We start from the raw sequence: 13,118 nt of genomic DNA, 5'->3' as shown, positions 1-13,118 counted from the left end.
GATTGTGGAGTGATTGAGTATTTTCCTAATTGATTTTGATGAGCTCAAAGCACTTGAGTATGTTTTATGTTGTTCTAATGAATTCAATCTAGTGTTTCAGGTGAATCTTTATTAATTTCTATCTAAGTGCCTTGAGCTTTGGTTTAGAGTCGTTTGGTTAAGTATTGAACTCTGTCTGAACCAAAATCTGCATCACGAGTCGACTCCAGCATGCTTGCAAGTTTCTAGCACAAGCTAGAGTCGACTCGATTGAGAATAGACAGAAAGACATAATGATGGAGTTTCGATCTTGAGAGCGAGTCGATTCCAAAAGGTTGCGAGTCGACTCCGGTGCTTGGCGAGTCGACTCCAGATGGTCCCGAGTCGACTCCAAGAAGAAGCTGACAAAAAGGCAGAACGTTAGTTTTTGAGACCCTGTCAGCGAGCCGACTCGCGAAGACTACGAGTCGTCTCCCATATCAGCTGAGTCGACTCCCAGAGGAAAGCAGTCTTGTGGAGTGATTGATTAAAACCCCTATTTGATTTTGATGAGCTCAAAGCATTTGAGTATATCTTATGTTTACTAATGAATTCAATTAAGTGTTTCAGTGAAAATCGTGTCTAAGTGTTTCTAGACTTGGTTCAAGATATTTTGGATAAGGTATGAAGTCAGTTTGAACCAAAGTCTGAGACTTGAGTCGACTCCAGGATATTACGAGTCGACTCCAAGCGTATCAGAATCACTGGCACGGGCTCGAGTCGACTCCAGACCAGTACGAGTCGACTCCGACTGAGAACAGACAGACGAACAGAAAGCATCAACTCAAAACCTGTCAGCGAGTCGACTCCTGAAGTGCGCGAGTCGACTCCAATGCTTACCGAGTCGACTCCGGAGTAATATGAGTCGACTCCAAGAAGCTACAGACAGAAAAGTCAAAGAGCGTTTTTTTTTCGACCCTGAGATTCGAGTCGACTCCTGTGGAACGCGAGTCGACTCCGATGGTTGGCAGGTCGACTCCAAAGAAAGTGAGAGTCGACTCTCAGTGGAACACAAGGCAAAAGTCAGAGAACCGTTTTCGGACTCTGAGATTCGAGTCGACTCCTGCAATACGCGAGTCGACTCCAAGACAGCGCGACCCAAAAAGACAGAAGATTAATTTGTTGTCTCTGAGAGCCGAGTCGACTCCCAGACAGCTCGAGTCGACTCCAAGGCAGCGGTACACCAAAAAGGCAGAAGACTAAGTTTCGGAAACTGAGAGCCGAGTCGACTCCGGGGAAGTTCGAGTCGACTCCAAGACTGGACGAGCCAAAAGACAGAAGATCGGGAGTTCGGGCTCTGAGCGCCGAGTCGACTCCCAGGACTGTCGAGTCGACTCGAGCGGATCAAATTGAAAAGTTGATCTACGGATTTCATGGGAGGAGCCGACTCCGAAAATGCCAAGTCAGCTCCAGAAGTTGGCGAGTCGACTCCGGGTCAAGACGAGTCGACTCCCAGTCGAAGAAGCTACTTTAATTCAAATCCGGAACAGTTGCCGAGTCGACTCCAGAAAAGCATGAGTCGACTCCCGCTACAGCCGAGTCGACTTCTGATCGCGCGAGTCGACTCCGACCCCAACGGACACATTGTCAGGTTGTGCAGAGTGTGCAGAACGGGCAGAAAAAGATGTCTAACGGCTAGTTTCCGTGGGGGATGGCTTAAATAGCCACAGAGGACTGTAGCAAGGCAGAGAACTACCATTCCATTCAAAGAGATTAAGCATTTATTCTCTGCAAACTTGCTTTCAACGAAAAAGAAGGAAGAGCGCCATTAACTCCATCCAACAACCTCTTCCCAGCATTGAAAGAAGTCTCCTCCTGCATTCAAGTCGATCAGACGTTCCAGAGGAGACTCAAAGTTCAAGAAGCCTTATTCTACTCCAACGCAAAAGTGTTTGAGGGCTCTTAACTTCTCTCTAGTTTATATTGTAGCAAATCTGCTTTTTAAGAAGCTCAGTTTTTCTGTTTGTTTCTTATTCTTTCCATATTGTCTTTGCTTGATTCAATCGGGGGATTGAATCAAGGGTGTAGAGGTTGGTTGGTGAGCCGAGTGTAAAACCAATGTGTAAGGGTTCGATTGTGATCCCGGAAAAACAATCGGGGTTGGTTCTAGTCGGTGAGCCTGGAAAAACCGACCGAGTTCGTTGTGAGCTCGTAAAACAACAAGTTTGGTTGTGAGCTTGGAAAACAACCGGCTGTAATCCAAGGGGTTATAGTGAATTCCCAAGTGAGACTTGGGGAGTGGACGTAGGAGCAAGGGTTAGCTCCGAACCACTATAAACATCGTGTTTGCGATTGCTTGTCTCTCTTTCTCTCATTCTCATTTCACTCACAGCACATAGCAACTAATTAATCACCTTGCAAAAGTATTAATTAGTCATCTACAAAAGTTTTAATTGTAAAATTATTTTAAAACCCAATTCACCCCCCCTCTTGGGTTGTCTATCTGGGCAACAAGTGGTATCAGAGCCTAAACTCTTCTACCCTAAGAATAAAAGATCGAAATGACAACCCCATTTGGATCTTCCCACATTGAGGGTCAGTCCATCCAAAGACCCCCATTCTTTAATGGATCCGATTACTCATATTGGAAGGCTAGGATGAGAATATTCATCCAAGCCCAAGACTATGAGATGTGGACCATTGTATCAAATGGACCATACATCCCATCCATCTATGTAGAGGGTGTCACTGTACCTAAACTAGAAAAGGATTGGGATGAACATGACATGAGAAAGGCACAACTCAATTCTAAAGCAATGAATGTGCTTTACTGTGCATTAGATAGGAATGAATTCAATAGAGTCTCTACTTGCAATTCTGCAAAAGAGATTTGGGACAGACTTGAAGTGACCCATGAGGGCACGAATCAAGTCAAAGAATCCAAAATAAATATATTAGTTCATAAGTATGAACTATTTAAGATGGATTCTAATGAGACAATCACTAGCATGTTCACTAGGTTTACTGACATTGTCAATGGCTTAAAAAGCCTTGGCAAAAACTATACTAACAGTGATCTTGTCAGGAAAATTCTTCGCTGTCTACCAAGGTCATGGGAAGCCAAGGTGACGGCAATCCAAGAAGCTAAGGACTTGAACAAGCTTCTACTTGAAGAGCTCCTTGGATCCCTAATGACTCACGAGCTAACAATGAAGCAGCACAGCGAAGAAGAGTCCTCCCATAAGAAAAAGGTAATAGCTCTCAAATCTACATCATCTAACAAAGATTTGTCTTGCAGTAGCAGCAGTAAAGAAGAAGATCATGAGGGAGATGATGATGAGGCTCTTCTTGTGTGCAAGATCAGAAAATTCATCAACCACAAGAAGTCCTATCATCAAAGGAGAGGCCCCTCAAATTCCTATCGCAAGGATAAAGGTAAGGAAAGAAAAAATGAGGGGATTGGGTGTTATGAGTGCAAGAAGCCGGGGCACATCAGAGCTGAGTGTCCCTTACTAAAGAAGGGCAGCAAGTACAAGAAGAAGAAAGCCCTTGTCACCACCTTATCGGACTCCGACGCATCATCTTCATCATCGGATGAGGAACAAGAAGAAAAGGCCAATTTCTGTTTCATGGCCAATGAAAATGAGGTAACATCCAACACGCATCTCGATTTTACCTTTGATGAATTGTATGATGCATTTAATGAATTAATGATTGAATATAAGGCCATAAATCTTAAGAATAAAGAACTAAAAATAGCTAATCAATCTTACCTACATAAATACGATAAGTTAGTTAAGGATAAGGATTGTATCACCAAAGAAAATGCAGAACTTAAAATAAGCAACCAAATCTTGATACAAAAGAATAATACCTTAACTAAAGAAAATGAAAAGCTGAACAAAGAAACATTAGAACCCAAAAACTATAAACATATAAATGAGAGTATCACAAAAGAACTAAATGATCCAAAAGCAGAAAAACAGACACTAACTAAAGAACTTGAGAAATACAAACCCTTGGTTGAAAAATTTACATATAGTTCTAAAAAATTAAATATGATACTTAATAGTCAACGAGCTGTATTCAATAGAGCAGGTCTAGGATACAAACCTAAAAACAAGCAAAAACTTCTTAGTAACTTCTTTGTTAAAGCAGGAGAAAGTAAAATTAAGAAAATAACCTGTTTTTGTTGTGGAACTGTAGGACATAAAGCAAATGTATGTGACTATAGGAAAGGGAAAACTAAAAGAAAAATCAAAAGGATATGGGTTCCAAAAGGAACCAACATGACTAACCATGAAGGACCCAAGAAAACTTGGATACCTAAAATTATATGATCTGCTTGTGTAGGAGTGTCTTGCAGCCAAGGTCAACAAAAATTGCTGGTACTTGGATAGTGGCTGTTCAAGACACATGACGGGTGACAAGGATCAATTCTTCACCCTTGAAGCTAAGAAGGGAGGTGCTGTGACTTTTGGAGACAACAACCAAGGTCACATCATTGGTATAGGTAAAGTACAAATTACCCCTTCTACTTTTATTGATAATGTTAGATATGTTGACGGTCTTAAGCATAATTTATTAAGCATTAGTCAATTATGTGATAAAGGTTATGATGTTATGTTTAAACCATCACTATGCATCGTAACAAACCCAAATGACAATAGTTTAGTTTTTAAAGGAATAAGACGTGGAAATGTGTATGTTGTAGACCTTGAGGATCTTGCCAAACACAACCCATGCTTAGTTGTTAATGAAACTAAGGACAATGATGCTAGTTGGTTATGGCACCGTAAGTTAGGTCATGCAAGCATGGACACAATATCTAAACTAGTTAAAAGAGATTCGGTGATAGGTTTGCCAAAATTAAAGTTTGAAAAGAATAAAATATGTGAAGCATGTCAATTTGGCAAACAATCAAAGAACTCCTTTAAATCTATAAATTGTGTCTCAACCTCTAGACCTCTAGAACTACTACACATGGACCTATTCGGACCAACTAGAACCACAAGCCTAGGTGGAAATAAATATGGTCTAGTTATTGTAGATGATTATTCTAGATACACTTGGGTCATGTTTTTAGCTCATAAGGATCAAGCTTTTTCAGTTTTCAAGAAATTTCATAAAGAAGTAACCAATGCTAGAGATACTTCAGTAATAACTATTAGAAGTGACCATGGTACCGAATTCGAAAATCATTTATTTGATGAGTTTTGTAGTAAAAAGGAGATAACACACAATTTTTCTGCACCTAGGACACCACAACAAAATGGAGTTGTGGAGAGGAAAAACAGAACTCTAGAGGAAATGGCTAGAACTATGTTATGTGAAAGTAACCTTCCTAAGTACTTTTGGGGAGAAGCCATTAATACTTCTTGTCATATATTAAATAGAGTTTTATTGAGACCTATTATAAAGAAAACACCTTATGAACTTTGGAAAAACAGAAAACCAAAGGTAAACTATTTTCATATCTTTGGATGTAGGTGTTTTGTTCATAATAATGGGAAAGATAATCTAGGAAAATTTGATTCTAAATCTGATGAGGGCATATTCTTAGGGTACTCTACAACTAGTAAAGCATATAGAGTCTTTAATAAAAGAACCCTAGTTATAGAAGAATCCATACATGTTGTCTTCGATGATTCTAGCGATATCTCTTCTAGTAAGAGAGTTAATTTTGATGATGATACGGAAATTCTTGAAGAAAAGATTGACGAAATGACATTACAAGATAACAGTCAAAAATTAATTGAAGATGCATCATCAAGCCAAGAGACTATAGTAGATCATGGGCTAACTAAAGCTTGGAGGTATGCTCACGGGCATCCTAAGGAATTAATTCTAGATGATCCGTCTCAACCTATTAGGACTAGAGCATCCCTTAGGAACTTAAACAATCATCTAGCTTTCGTTTCACATTTTGAGCCCAAACACATAGAAGAAGCTGAAAAAGATGTAAATTGGATAAATGCAATGCAAGAAAAATTAAACCAATTTACTAGAAACAAAGTATGGAATCTAGTTGAAAGACCTACTGAATATTCAATTATAGGTACCAAATGGATTTATAAAAATAAACTTGATGAAAATGGTATTGTAATAAGGAATAAGGCTAGACTAGTAGCAAAGGGTTATAATCAAGAAGAAAGTATAGATTTTGATGAAACCTTTGCTCCGGTAGCTAGACTTGAAGCAATTAGACTTTTACTAGCTTTTGCATGCTCTAAGGACTTTAAATTATTTCAAATGGATGTAAAAAGTGCATTTTTAAATGGGTATATTAATGAGGAGGTATATGTAGAACAACCTTCTGGTTTTGAAAATCATCAATACCCTAATCATGTTTATAAATTGAACAAAGCACTTTATGGTTTGAAACAAGCACCTAGAGCATGGTATGAGAGACGTAGCAAATTCCTATTAGAACATGAGTTCTCTAGCGGTAATGTAGATACAACACTGTTTCTGAAAAGGCAAAACAAAGATATGTTATTAGTACAGATTTATGTTGATGATATTATTTTCGGTGCTACTAACAATCGCCTCTGCGAAGAATTTGCTGATTTGATGCAGAGTGAATTTGAAATAAGCATGATGGGAGAGCTGAATTACTTCCTTGGACTTCAAATCAAACAATCTGAAGAAGGCATCTTCATCAGTCAAGCCAAATACATCAAGGAGATGCTCAAGAAGTTTGATATGGAGGGAAACAAATCAATCAGCACCCCCATGAGCTCATCATGCAAATTAGACCAAGATGAATCAGGTAAATCTGTAGATCAGAAGCTATATAGAGGTATGATAGGATCTTTGTTGTATTTAACTGCAAGTAGACCTGATATCATGTTTAGTGTTTGCATGTGTGCAAGATATCAGTCTAATCCTAAAGAATCTCATCTAATTGCAGTCAAAAGAATCTTTAAATACCTAATAGGAACCAAGAATATAGGTTTATGGTATTCTAAAGAATCTAGCCTAAAATTAATAGGATACACAGATTCAGACTTTGCTGGATGTAAACTTGATAGAAAAAGTACCAGCGGGTCTTGTCAATTTCTAGGAGAAAACCTAATCTCATGGTTTAGCAAGAAACAAAACTCGGTTGCTTTATCTACTGCTGAAGCTGAATATGTTGCAGCCGGGAGTTGTTGTGCTCAAATCTTGTGGATCAAACAACAATTAGAAGATTATGGCATTAAACAAGACAAAATTCCCATTAATTGTGATAATACAAGTGCCATTAATCTAACTAAAAATCCAATTCAGCATTCAAGAACTAAATATATTGAGATAAGACATCACTTCATAAGAGATCATGTACTGAATGGTGATGTGACACTTAAATTTGTTTGTACTGATGATCAATTAGCTGACATTTTTACAAAACCCTTAAGTGAAGAGAGATTTAGTGTGCTTAGGAGGGGATTAGGAGTGATTGATCCATCCTAGTGGTAGTTTCCACTAGATTCATTGATTTTGATGATTAGATTGTGGTTAAAATAGAGTTTCTTTTCAATGATCATCAAATCAGATCATAATTTAGTGATTTTCCCTCATTCGGCACGAACATAGCATGATTTTTAGGTGCGTGCCAAAGTTCGAGACGACTCGAGTAAGTTTCAGAGTCGGCTCGTAAGGGGGAGTCGACTCGGACATTTACGGGAGTCGACTCGAGATCAATGGCCGCAGAGGGTGAGTCGACTCGCATACAGTCGGGAGTCGACTCAAGGTCAATAGGCGCATAAGGAGAGTCGACTCGCGCATACTTTGGAGTCGACTCGAGGTCGAGTCGACTCGCGACTCAGAGGAGTCGACTCGCAGTCGGGATCCGACTTTTTAACCCTAGCTCCATCGTTTTCAAAACATTTCTATTCTCCGCCGCCACTGTTCACAAGCCCTAGAGCCGACTCCTAGGTCGTCCCCGGTCGTCCCCAAGCTTTTTCCATCGACCTTTTCACCGTCCATTAGGGCTTTTCCTCCCATTCTAGGTCACTATGCCTCGTAAAGCCGTTGTCCGGAAGAGGTCCCAACCCGAGGCCGGTCCCGAGAGGCGCTCCAAGGCTCGGCACGATCCCGCGAGGTCACAACCTCCGGCTCGTTCCCCGCCGAGGGCAGTTCCCGCGAGGCCGTGCGCCGAGAAGGCGGTCTCCACCGGGAGATACGTCGATTTCGACTATCTCTCCCGGGAGGGCTTCACCATAGGTGAGAGATTGCGTGTCCAGGGCTTAGAGTATTTCCTTACATTAGATCTCCCCACTTACCCTGGATTAGTTAGAGAGTTTTACGGTACCGTCCATCGGGGAGATGGGGGTATAGAGGGCACGGTAGCCGGTGTCCCTTTGTTCATTTCGGAGGATATCATTGCCCACATCCTCCACCTTCCACAAGTAGGGGTGGCTCCCACACACCCCGAGGATAGGACTGAGGCCCTTACGGCCATACTAGGATATCCTCCTCAGTCCCCCTTAGACGAGGTATCCGCTAGCTCACTTCCAGTTGAGGTGCGGATCCTCCTGAGCATCCTGTCTAGGTCCTTGTTCCCTAAGACCGGGAGATTTGATTTTGTATCTGAGAGAGACCTAGCTCTCATGTTCTACATCCTCCAGGACACCCCAATCAACTTTCCCAAGATGATGTATAGGTATCTATGTGAGCCACTAGATAGACCTAGGCTCACCCTACCCTACGGTATGATGTTCACTCTTTTGTTTAGGGAGGCCGAGATTCCCATTCCTGAGGGGGAACCCTCTAAGGCATTGCGATGGACTGATCGCATGCGTCCGGGGACCCTACACAGGATGGGGTTTCGGAAGGTAGAGGGGACCTGGGTTAGGAAGTCTTCCACCTCCACACATACCACCAGACATTCTCCTAGTCCTGAGCCAGATTCTGACTATCCTGACTTTCCCTCCACTTCTGCTCCTACCACCTCAGCCGGACCCTCCTCCTCAGCTCCACCACCCATGGAGGTCCGGATCGCTCCTAAGCAGCTCCTAGAGTTGCGGCAGGAGATTGTAAGAGACCTGCGAGATGATCTGCTTAGGGAGCTCCGAGGTTCAGTGCCTGCTTCCTCTCCTGCACCCACATCTTCTGAGTTGGTCCCTTCCTTGACAGCCGTGACAGACATGACGGCCCATGTACGGGAAGAGATCTACAATGTCCGGAGCTTGATCCAGGCCCAGTTCTCCAGTATGAGCGAGGTCACGAGCACCACTCGGACGATGCGCGATGACATCCGGAAGGACATGAGCACCACTACTCAGGGGGCCGAGCGCTTGTCGAATGTGCTCATCGACAAGCTGGACGCACTTCAGAAGTCGATGACCGAGCTCTCCAGTACACATAGCAGGGCCACTTCGTCCATTATCTCTCAGCTCGGGCATGTTACAGATGCGGTCACCCTCCTCATGGAGCAGAACAGATTGAGAGGAGGAGCCACATCCTCGAGAGGAGGAGACACATCCTCGAGAGGAGGAGTTACATCCTCGAGGAGACCTTAGCTGTTTTTGTGTTGACATGTATTGTTTTGCTTTACTTATTGTATTCTCAAATGTATTTACATACAAATCAATACAATGAGTAGCCATATTTTCTGCAATTCTGTGCCATTTGATCTATGATTGATTGTGTGTTCTGATTACCTCCTTTTTGATACGATGACAAAAAGGGGGAGAAATATTTAATAGATATGTAAATGGAATCAACATAAAAGGAATCAAAATGAAAATTAAAACATAATTTGTTCTTAGTGGATTTGGTACCTCGAGGCTCATTATCTCTCTGTTGGGGCTCCTAATGGAGTAATCTCCAGAATCTATTCAAGGGATATTCGGAGATTAGTTGAATCCAACTCAAGAACAAATTGACAGATTTTCCCTCTAAAAACCAAAAATTCAGTTCAAAAACTTCAATGCATTAAAAGAAAATTCAGAGAATCAAAACAAAGTAGAATGCATATGTTGAGGGGGAGAATCTGAATTTTTAAGAAAGCTAAATCATTAATTATATATATAAGCCAAACAATTGATTGCATAATATGAAGGCTTATATAATTTCAAATGAAAGGGGGAGCTTTAACTCCAAAATTTATTGCTTCACACCTTTCAAGCTTGGATATATTAAATTACCAGACATTTGAATTCATTTATGGATTTTATTTCCTTGTTTATTGAGCAATTCACTTTACATATACTCAAAGTTTTGTCATCATCAAAAAGGGGGAGATTGTGGAGTGATTGATTAAAACCCCTATTTGATTTTGATGAGCTCAAAGCATTTGAGTATATCTTATATTTACTAATGAATTCAATTAAGTGTTTCAGTGAAAATCATGTCTAAGTGTTTCTAGACTTGGTTCAAGATATTTTGGATAAGGTATGAAGTCAGTTTGAACCAAAGTCTGAGACTTGAGTCGACTCTAGGATATTACGAGTCGACTCCAAGCATATCAGAATCACTGGCACGGGCTCGAGTCGACTCCAGACCAGTACGAGTCGACTCCGACTGAGAACAGACAGACGAACAGAAAGCATCAACTCAAAACCTGTCAGCGAGTCGACTCCTGAAGTGCGCGAGTCGACTCCAATGCTTACCGAGTCGACTCCGGAGTAATATGAGTCGACTCCAAGAAGCTACAGACAGAAAAGTCAGAGAGCGTTTTTTTTCCGACCCTGAGATTCGAGTCGACTCCTGTGGAACGCGAGTCGACTCCGATGGTTGGCAGGTCGACTCCAAAGAAAGTGAGAGTCGACTCTCAGTGGAACACAAGGCAAAAGTCAGAGAACCGTTTTCGGACTCTGAGATTCGAGTCGACTCCCGCAATACGCGAGTCGACTCCAAGACAGCGCGACCCAAAAAGACAGAAGATCAATTTGTTGTCTCTGAGAGCCGAGTCGACTCCCAGACAGCTCGAGTCGACTCCAAGGCAGCGGTACACCAAAAAGGCAGAAGACTAAGTTTCGGAAACTGAGAGCCGAGTCGACTCCGGAAAAGTTCGAGTCGACTCCAAGACTGGACGAGCCAAAAGACAGAAGATCGGGAGTTCGGGCTCTGAGCGCCGAGTCGACTCCCAGGACTGTCGAGTCGACTCGAGCGGATCAAATTGAAAAGTTGATCTACAGATTTCATGGGAGGAGCCGACTCCGAAAATGCCAAGTCAGCTCCAGAAGTTGGCGAGTCGACTCCGGGTCAAGACGAGTCGACTCCCAGTCGAAGAAGCTACTTTAATTCAAATCCGGAACAGTTGCCGAGTCGACTCCAGAAAAGCATGAGTCGACTCCCGCTACAGCCGAGTCGACTCCTGATCGCGCGAGTCGACTCCGACCCCAACGGACACATTGTCAGGTTGTGCAGAGTGTGCAGAACGGGCAGAAAAAGGTGTCTAACGGCTAGTTTCCGTGGGGGATGGCTTAAATAGCCACAGAGGACTGTAGCAAGGCAGAGAACTACCATTCCATTCAAAGAAATCAAGCATTTATTCTCTGCAAACTTGCTTTCAACGAAAAAAAAGGAAGAGCGCCATTAACTCCATCCAACAACCTCTTCCCAGCATTGAAAGAAGTCTCCTCCTGCATTCAAGTCGATCAGACGTTCCAGAGGAGACTCAAAGTTCAAGAAGCCTTATTCTACTCCAATGCAAAAGTGTTTGAGGGCTCTTAACTTCTCTCTAGTTTATATTGTAGCAAATCTGCTTTTTAAGAAGCTCAGTTTTTCTGTTTGTTTCTTATTGTTTCCATATTGTCTTTGCTTGATTCAATCGGGGGATTGAATCAAGGGTGTAGAGGTTGGTTGGTGAGCCAAGTGTAAAACCAACGTGTAAGGGTTCGATTGTGATCCCGGAAAAACAATCGGGGTTGGTTCTAGTCGGTGAGCCTGGAAAAACCGACCGAGTTCGTTGTGAGCTCGTAAAACAACAAGTTTGGTTGTGAGCTTGGAAAACAACCGGCTGTAATCCAAGGGGTTATAGTGAATTCCCAAGTGAGACTTGGGGAGTGGACGTAGGAGCAAGGGTTAGCTCCGAACCACTATAAACATCGTGTTTGCGATTGCTTGTCTCTCTTTCTCTCATTCTCATTTCACTCACAGCACATAGCAACTAATTAATCACCTTGCAAAAGTATTAATTAGTCATCTACAAAAGTTTTAATTGTAAAATTATTTTAAAACCCAATTCACCCCCCCTCTTGGGTTGTCTATCTGGGCAACAAGTCTGAAAGACAGAGAATCAGTTTCGGAGATCCTGTGAACGAGTCGACTCCAGGTGTTCCAGAATTGTCTCCCAAGTCATCTGAGTCGACTCCTAGTTTGGCCGAGTCAACTCGTAAGAGAAACAGAAAGTTGGATTTCTGGAACCTTGAGAACGAGCCGACTCCTAAATGCCCGAGTCGTCTTCAGCTGCTGGCGAGTTGACTCCAGAAGAAGGCATGTACTTTAATTCAAATTTGGAACAGTGGCCGAGTCGTCTCCAGTATAGCGCGAGTCGACTCCAGTAACAGGCGAGTCGACTCTAGATCGCGTGAGTCGACTTTGATCCCAACGGATACATTGTCAGATTATGCAGATGGGTCAGAACGGCTCTAATCTCCTCTCTAACGGCTATTTTTCCAAGGGGATCACTTAAATAGTGAGAGTGAACAGTAGTAGGCAGGAAGAGAGTTATTCCACTTGAGCATTAAAGGTTTTCAACCACCAAAAGTATCTCAAGAGTGAATCTAAGCAAAAGAAGGGAGAAGTGCATTCAACTCAAACCAAAAAGGCTTCCTTCGTATTCAAAGCTCTACCGACTGATCCCCATCCTCCGGCTCATTCAAGAGGAGACTCAGAAATCGAGAAGCCCCACTTCAATAACTCAAATCTGTTTGAGGGCTTCTAACTCCTCTTTGTTTATATTGCCCTAAATATGCTTTTTAGAAGCTTTATTGTTGTAAACTTAAATCTTGCTTTACTTCTTGGTTCAATCAAGGGATTGAATCAAGGCTAGTTAGGTTTGTTGGTGAGCCAATGTTAAAACCAATGGTGTAAGGTTGTGGTTGGTGAACTGGGAAAAACCAACTGGGTTTGATTGTAACCCCGGAAAAACAATCGTTTGGTTCTAGTCGGTGAGCCTGTCAAAATCGACCGAGTTCGTTGTGATCTCGTGAAAACAACAAGTTTGG

The sequence above is a fragment of the Phoenix dactylifera genome, chromosome 1 (genome assembly GCF_051530095.1).
Source record: "Phoenix dactylifera cultivar Ajwa chromosome 1, Ajwa_hap1_PhDact_Kaust_v1.1, whole genome shotgun sequence".
NCBI lineage: Eukaryota > Viridiplantae > Streptophyta > Magnoliopsida > Arecales > Arecaceae > Phoenix > Phoenix dactylifera.
The sequence above is the reverse complement of the archived record's forward strand: the minus strand, read 5'-3'. Positions refer to the sequence as shown.